Here is an 8,440-nt window from a genome sequence, read left to right on the forward strand (position 1 = left end):
TGCCTTCCCGGGCCACAGCAGAGAGCTGGACTGGGAGAGGAGCAATTGGGACAGAATCTGGCACCCCAACTGGGAATAGAACCCAGGGTGCCGGCGCCACAGGCGGAGAATCAGCCAAGTGACCAGCAGTGCCGGCCTAAAATTACTATATTTTAAAGGATTTTATTTTATTTTTTTATTTTATTTTATTTTATTTTATTGAAGGATTTATTTTATTTTTTCTCTTTTCTAACAATGTTTATTTTCCTCTACTTGAAGTCAAAAGAGACTGAGAGCAACACACACACACACACACACACACACAGAGAGAGAGAGAGAGAGAGAGAGAGAGAATAACTCCCACCTTCTGATTTACTCTCCAAATGCCTGCAACAACCAGAACTGGGTGAGGCAGAGCTGGGAGCAAGGAACTCCCTCCAGTTCTCCCATGTGGGTGGCAGGGGCCCAAGCACTAGGGCCATCATTTGCTGCCTCGCTGGATGCATTAGCAGAAGGCTGCATTGGGAGTGAAGGTTGTGGGACTAGAACTGGCACTCTTCATATGGGATGCAGTTGTAATCAGTGGTGCAACCTGTTGCATCACAACATCTGCCTCTAAATGTATAATTCAATTATTCCATGAAAATTTTTTTAAAAAGATTTATTTATTTGAAAGGCAGAGTTACAGAGAGGCAGAGAGAGAGAGAGAGCGAAAGAGAGAGAATCTTCCGTCCACTGTTACACTCCCCAGACGAACATTGGCCGAGCTGGCCTGATCCGAAGCCAGGAGCCAGGATCTTCTTCCAGGTCTCTCACACGGTGGCTGGGGCCCAAGGGCTTGGGCCATCTTCCACTGCTTTCCCAGGCCATAGCGGGGAGCTAGATCAGAAGAAGAGCAGCCTGGACTCAAACCGGCGCCCATATGGGATGCCGGCACTGCATGCGGAGGCTCAGTCTACTATGCCCCAGTGCCGGTCCCTCACACCACTCCCTATTGAAGAGGATTTATTAAAGGGTAGTAGGAATCTGCTCATTGGCTGTGACTGGATTCACCTGTTTCTTGTCCAGGCATCTACTCCCTAAAAGAGGAAAAAGTGACTTAACACTGTGCGCATTTCACTTCGGGGTGACCCTAGACCCCATAAACACGTCTTGTTTCTGTTGAATTCTGAACCATTTCCATTTTATTCAGAATGTCGGAGACTTAACAGCCCCTCTGCAGTCTTTCCCAACCACGGTCTACTGATAATTCTTCATTGTGGAAGCCAGGAGCTGTCCTGCACACCCTCCCACAGCTGGTAACAATCAAAACATGTCTGCGTTGTGGGTCTGGGGGAAGAAAGGGCCCCAGGAGGGCCGGTCACAAGCAAGTAGCAGCCCTGCCTCCCACCCACAGCTCACGCACTGGACCCCTGGTGGCAGGTAAAATGCATGCCTGGCGGTTGTTGCATTTCCGGCCCCAGGAGAGCTGAACCGCATTTCCACTTCTGGCCAAAGTGAGTAGGCATGCAGAACTTCTGTTTCAGGTCTGGTGTGGGAGGTCCCAGATGGCAGTCTCTGTGGCAGAGTTCTGGCCTGAGGTGGTCTCTACCAGTTCCTACAGCCCCCAGCAGAGGTCTTCTGGTTTGCTTCGTGAGTAGGGGAATGGGCTTGGCCTGGGTCAGGGGAGGACTGGGAGGTGGGGGGGTGGCTTCCAGGTGATACTGTGGCGAGCTGAGAACGCTAGGCCTGGGCCGTGATGCCAGACCCATTTCACTCCCTGGGAACTGAGCGGGAGCCTGCGTGTGAGCAGCACCTGGCCCGGGGGTGCGGCTGACCACTTCTGTGTGGTGGGGGGTAGGGCCTGGGGTTGAGCTCTGGGGCTCAGAGGGCAAGACTGGAGAGGGAGGCCCATTCCACAGGTGGGGCTTTTCTCGGCTCTAGGGTGGAGCTTCGGGAAGCACAGCAGCTCCAGGTGTGATTGGCTGCTCCTTGGCCAGTGGCCAGCTCCTGCTTGTTGTCTGCCTTTGACACCTTCCCTTGCACACACGTCAAGAATGGAGGTCCAGGAAGGTACATGGCCGCTGACTTAAACTATGCTGATTCCCGAAGTCAATTTTGGGAAAATTGGCATGTTTTTCAAGTTAATTCTTCCTCTTTGAAAGTGGCATAGCTCTCCATGGGTTGGTTCTTTCTTCAGGCTATTAGAATTTTAATTATCATGAAATGTTATGGGTTCTGTTTACTCCCAGACATTGTGTATATTTAGTTGCTTTTGTTTGCTTTCCTAGAAAACATGTTTCTTTAAGTACTGAACAGAATGGTTTCCAGCCTTTGTTTTTCATGACCTTGAGTGCTTTGAAGGTGAAGCCATTATTTCATAGAATTTTGTAAAATGTTCTTCAGATTGCTTTGATAGATAGAAGATTGGATTCAGGTTATACTTTTTTATTTTTTAACCACAGTGTCAGAGAAATTACGTTGTGTTCTTCTCATTGCATCAAGATGAACATGATAATTGGTTTTCTCAATTAGTGATCTCAAGTATTTCTACCAAGTAGAACTTTCAGAGATGAATGCCCAACATATCATGAATTTGTATACCACCTTGACTCTGGTTGCTTTAGCTAGGCCTGAAGAGTTTAATGCCTATCCAAGTCTAAAGGTGCAAGAACACATGGACTGCTATGGGACATGGCAGGAACAAACTGTAGAAGCAGAGGTTGGTGGTACTGGGATACCCTGTGGGACATTTTCTTCCCCCTAAATCCAGCTGGAGATGTCAGTGGAATAAGGAATATCAGCATAAGAAGAGAGAGAAACATTTTCTTGAACTTATTACCTGTCACCTTGTTTTAAAAGGAATATGGTATTGAGAAAATGTAGGTGTGTTTTTTAAAAATTATGATCTATTGCTGCTCTGTTTCTTTATTTTTTGGGTTGTCCTTGCTGCCTGTGGCATGAAGTTAGGAATCCTGTCAGTGATTGGATAGGCTTTTCTCAGCATTTCATTACTCAGGTCATTGATTAATGCTTCATATCTGAGCGGCTTCTTGGAGAGTGGGCACACCAGAAACTCCAGCAGGGTTGTGTGGAAAAATGCTGGGCATCTGCCCTGCCCTTTTGCTCTGATCTGCTGGGGGCTGTGACCTTGTCTCATGCAAGTACCCCAGACACCCACAGCACTGAGGTAAGCATGCCATGCGCCCCTCTCAGCATGGCCTGGCCACTGGCGACCCCCCATTTGTTTACCCTCCCTGCTGCTTCTTTTGGAGTTTATGTAGTATCAAATCACACTAGAGTCTTGTGTTAAGTTGTGTCTTACATTATGTGTCTGGTAGGAACTAAGAAAATAAGTAAAAACTACCTGAATATTCTTGGATGAACTGAGGCAGCTGTTCTAATTTCAGATATAACAGACTTTAAGTCAGAAATGGTTGTAAGAAACCAGAAAGGTTATTTTATGTTGATGAATGTATCAGTTTATCAGAAGGAACAACTATGGAAATATTCTCAGTAAACCATCTTGCCTAGAAATAAGCAAATGTAGACATAATTGAAGGTGAAAAATCAGCAAATTCTACAAGAGTTGGAGACATCACAATGTTCATGGCAAAATGGAACTATAAGAGAAAAATAAAAAATATAAATATGCTCTCTCAACATAAGCTCCATTAAGTTCAAGACACTTTTGTAAGTGATGTTAATAACCATCTAATCCATCCTAAAAAACTAAGGGTTCTCTGAAATTGCTCTCTCCCTCTTTTTAAAACTATCTTCCTCTAGACTAGAGGAGTAAGGTGCCTCTCTATTATGCCATTAAACTGCTCCTAACTTTTTGAATTGTCTTCATCTTTTTACCATGTCCTCATCCTTGCTTGGGTAGAACGCTTATTTAAGAGTAGGTAAAAGAACCTAAGGTTTTGATAAGTCTTCATACCACCAAATGTGACTTCACAAAATATGTAGGCCAGTACTGAAATGAAATGTGTTTTATGAACTGTGGATTGTGTTTAATCCATTTCTGGGCTTCGGAGGCCATGTAGAGCACTTCATTCTATAAATTAACACATTAGGGCTGCAAGTACACTTGTTATATAAATGGCCTACAGAATTACCTAGGATAGTCCAAGTTATGCCTAGGATGGCATAAATCATTGCTTAGAGATGCTTAGTTGAACAAAGGTTGAGGACTGGCTGGGTGGTGTTCTGCAGTGTATATGTACCATAATTTCTTTATCCAGTCATCAGTTGATGGACATCTGGATTGATTACCTATCTTAGCTACTGTGAATTGAGCTGCAGTGAACATAGGGCAGAGATAATTCTTTCATCGGCTGATTCCATTTCCTTTGGGTAAATTCCCAGGAGTGGGATACTGGGTTGTGTGGTATATCTGTTTTCAGCTTTCTGAGGTATTTCCATACTGTCTTTCACAATGGATATACCAGTTTACATTCCCACCAGTGGTAGATTATGGTATATTTTCCTCCACATCCTTGCCAGCATTTATTGTTTGTTGATTTCTGAATGAAAGCCATTCTAACTGGGGTGAGGTGAAACCTCATTGTGCTTTTGATTTGCATTTCCCTGATGGCTAGTAATCCTGAGCATTTTTTCATGCGTCTGTTGGCCATTTGAATTTTCTCTTTGGAAAATGCGTGTTGAAATCCTTTGCTTATTTCTTAACTGAATTATTTTGTTGTTGTTGTGGAGTTTCTTGAGCTCTTTATAGATCCTGGATATTAATCTTTTCTCAATTTTATAGTTCTGTCAGTTGCCTTTTCACTTTGCCAAGTGTTTCTTTTGCAGAGCAGAGGCTTCTCAGCTTGATGTATGTAATCCCGTTTGTCAATTTTGGCTTTGATTGCCTTGCTTCTGGGGTCTTTTCCAAGATGTTTTTGCCTGTGCCAGTGTCTTTCAAAGTTTCCCTAATCAAACTTGATCTTTTAACATGCAGTTAATCAGAATATATATAAGAAATACCACAGAGTACACAGACAAGATGTGAAAAGTGGGTTTACTACTAAATTGAAGGGTTCACACTATATCTGATTTGAGGAGTGTATTCAGATCTCTCTGTTGATATCCAGTATTGAAGTGGAAGTATACCTCTTTGAATGCAATAGGCCATTCTGTCATGCCTTCATTGATGAGTAAGCCTTGTTTATACAGACTCTTAGGGGAATTCTCTCCAACTTTAACCAGAAATCCAAGACCAACCGGGAAATTTAAAACTTTCCGGATATCATACTCTGACATACGTTTTCTTGTTCATCTAAGGAGATGTGGTCCCCAGTGCTGTTTTTAAATTGGAGTTTCCTTATGAATGGATGGAGCTAGAAGGCAGGCATAATTCAGAAATGAGGAATACATTCAAATAACTGGTTGAAAATTCATATGTAATAATCCTATTTTTTTTCCTCCTGACTCCAATGTTTTCTTTTTGCCAGAGACTTACTTTACTTTGGCTGGTCATCATCTCATGGCCTCAAATAAGAAGATCTCTTCTCATGAAAACTCTGAAGGAATACTTGAATCTAACCAGAAATATTCTGGGTTATTGTAGAGAAGGTGGCTGAGGCTTGGCTGTGCTGCAATCCTGGCTAATTGGGTCTCTCTGGGTCTTCTTAGAACCTTACATGTGTACTTCTAAAGAGAGTTAACATAGATCATATGTTTAATTTCTTTTTTTAAAGATTTTTTATTTGAAAGTCAGAGATACACAGAGTGAGAAGGAGAGTCAAAAAGAGAGACAGAGGTCTTCTATTGGCTGGTTAACCCCCCATTTGGCCACAGTAGCCAGAGCTGCACCAGTCCAGAGCCAGGGGCTTCCTCCATGTCTTCCCACATTGGTGCAGGAGCCCAAGAACTTGGGCCATCTTCTACTGATTTCCCAGGCCATATCAGAGAGCTGGATTGGAAGAAAAGCAGCTAAGACTAGAACTGGTGCCCATATGGGATGCTGGCACTGCAGGCAATGGCTTTACCCCCCTATGCCACAGTGCTGGCCCCTGCTTAATTTCTTGATTTTGGTGATGATATCATGAATGTATGGATATGTCTAGACTCATCAAAAGTGTGTAATGTTTGGTATATCAGTCATGCCTTAATTAATTTCAAAAGGGCGAGAACTCCCCACCCCCAAACTTTTCTTCAGGTAACAGTGTGATTCTTTTGTAGATATTGTAGGGAGAAATCTCTGCTCAACTTAAAAATTCAAGACCGTTGAATCTAAAGAGATTTTAAGTAGAGTGTGCTCACCTTTGACCTTTTGGTGCCATGACAGTCAGTTGAGGGAAATAATCAATCTATTATTCTCTAAGAAGCTTTAGCTTAGAATATAGTTAACTGTAGTAATGAAAGCATTCTAAATAAGACATCATCACATCATTGAAACCATCCTGGGAAAATCACCAACTTGGTAAGTGTCAACTCTAAACAAGCATGAAATAGTGCAGTGTATGTTGTTATTGTGAGAAAAGATAGGAATTAGATGGTGAATTATACTTTGTAGCGTTAACACATGTAGCCTTTTGTATGATTAAATGTTAATGATTTATTCAACAAATTTCATTAAATGTGTTCCTTGAATGAGAACAGGATTTCATAAATATATTCTGTATATGGCTTATATATTCTGAAAACTCAATTAACATTCAGATAAATTTATATATATTCATAAAACCCACGGAGGGTGCATGAGCTTATATACATCATCAGTGGTCTCATTTATAAAGGTGAGATGTGGTCCGTGCTCCAATTATGTTTTCTGGTTTTGGGTGAATACTGATGTCTTTCAGATTTAATTTATTTGAGAGGTAGAGTTACAGACAGAGAGAGCGAGAGACAGAGAGAAAGATCTTCCATCCGCAGGTTCACTCCCCAAATAGCCACAATGACTGGAGCTGGGCTGATCTGAAGCCAGAAGCCTAGAGCTTCTTCCAGCTCTCCCATGTAGGTGCAGAGGCCCAAGCACTTGGGCCATCTTCCACTGCTTTCCCAGGCCATAGGAGAGAGCTGGATCAAAGGAGGAGCAGCCAGGACTAGAGCTGGCATCAATATGGGATGCTGGCACTGCAGGCGAGGATTAACCTACTTTGCCAGAGTGCCAGCCTGATACTCATGTCTTTAAACACTGCATTTCCCATAGCCATTTTAGGACATTACTTGAATCTATTTCTGTTTTACCAGAAGTCTTCAGGATGTAGGCCATAACATAGGCAGTATTATGGAGGAAATTATGCTGTAAGATACAGTCATTATGTCCATATTTGCTGACATTAAAATATTTCAAGGGAAAATACAGATTTGACCAACTTGTATTTATCATTATTTGCCCTGAATTGTTTTGGACATTTTTACAGAATTTTGTCCTACTTGATGAATGTCCTGCCACACAGTTTGTAATTAAATAGTCAAAAATGGGTGCTCCAGTGGCAAAATTCTCCCAATACTGATAGTGTTTAAAGACATATCTTTAAATATGGGAAGAACCCATATTTCCTTCCTTTTCAAAGGCTTGAATAGTATCCTGTTGTCTGTCTAGACCATCCTTCACACATCCATTCTTTGTAGACATTTAGGTTGATTCCGTATCTTTGCTATTGTGCATCATTTGGCAGTGAAAACAAAAGTGCAGAAAGATGGGGAAGAACCCATCTTTCATTTTGCCTGATCCTGCTGATCTTGAGATGAAAACCGGGTCATGGTGTTGTACCTCAATAAAAATACCTGTAGATGCTACCAGGTGCTTAATTCATATCCTGCTTCTAGAGGAGATTTACCTGCCAGGGAAGAAGCACAATCTAGTCTACATTTCATGGAGATCCCATTTCTACTTCTCTCCCAAAGTGTTTCATGGAGAGCATGAGCCAATGCATACATGACATTGTTGATGAAGTAGATGGAGTCTGATAAGGTCAGCAAGTTAATGTTTCCTGGAGAAATCTCTAGGGAAGCATTTGGTGGGACTCCAGTTTTTCCACATAGCAACCCATCAAGTGAGCAGCCAAAAATATGAATCCACAATTAACTGAAGTAAAAGTCTTATGGGTATTGGGAGGGGTTTACTGTTTTGAGAAGGTGTCTGAGACCAAGGACTTCCTCCTTGTGGTGTGAAAAAAGTGCAGCATGTGGTTCATCTCATACACACATTGTAACTAAGTGTACTGATAATGCTGTCCACCAGTTATCTTGAAGTTATTTCTTCTGTTTAACTGAACTTTTGCATTGCTTTACCAACATCTCCCCATTTCCCTACCATCCAGCCCCTGGTAAGCAATATTTTACTCTTGGTTTTGGTGAGTTTGCCTTTTTAATAATCTGCATGGGTATGACATCAGACAGTATTTGTCTTTCTGTACTTGGCTTTCTCAGCAAATGTAATGTCTTCCATATTCATCCATGCTGCCAAAAATGGCAAGAATTCCTTCCTTTTCAAAGGCTTGAATAATATCCTGTTGTCTCTCCAGACCACCCT

General features: G+C 42.2%; 1 pseudogene; it reads right to left on the reverse strand.

Annotated features, from left to right (window-relative positions):
- Positions 1 to 2,407: 2,407 nt before the first annotated feature.
- Positions 2,408 to 2,783, reverse strand: LOC138847776 (phosphatidylinositol N-acetylglucosaminyltransferase subunit Y-like; annotated as a pseudogene).
- Between the last annotated feature and the right edge of the window lie 5,657 nt (positions 2,784 to 8,440).

Source organism: Oryctolagus cuniculus (assembly GCF_964237555.1).
Source record: "Oryctolagus cuniculus chromosome 16 unlocalized genomic scaffold, mOryCun1.1 SUPER_16_unloc_1, whole genome shotgun sequence".
Classification (NCBI taxonomy): domain Eukaryota; kingdom Metazoa; phylum Chordata; class Mammalia; order Lagomorpha; family Leporidae; genus Oryctolagus; species Oryctolagus cuniculus.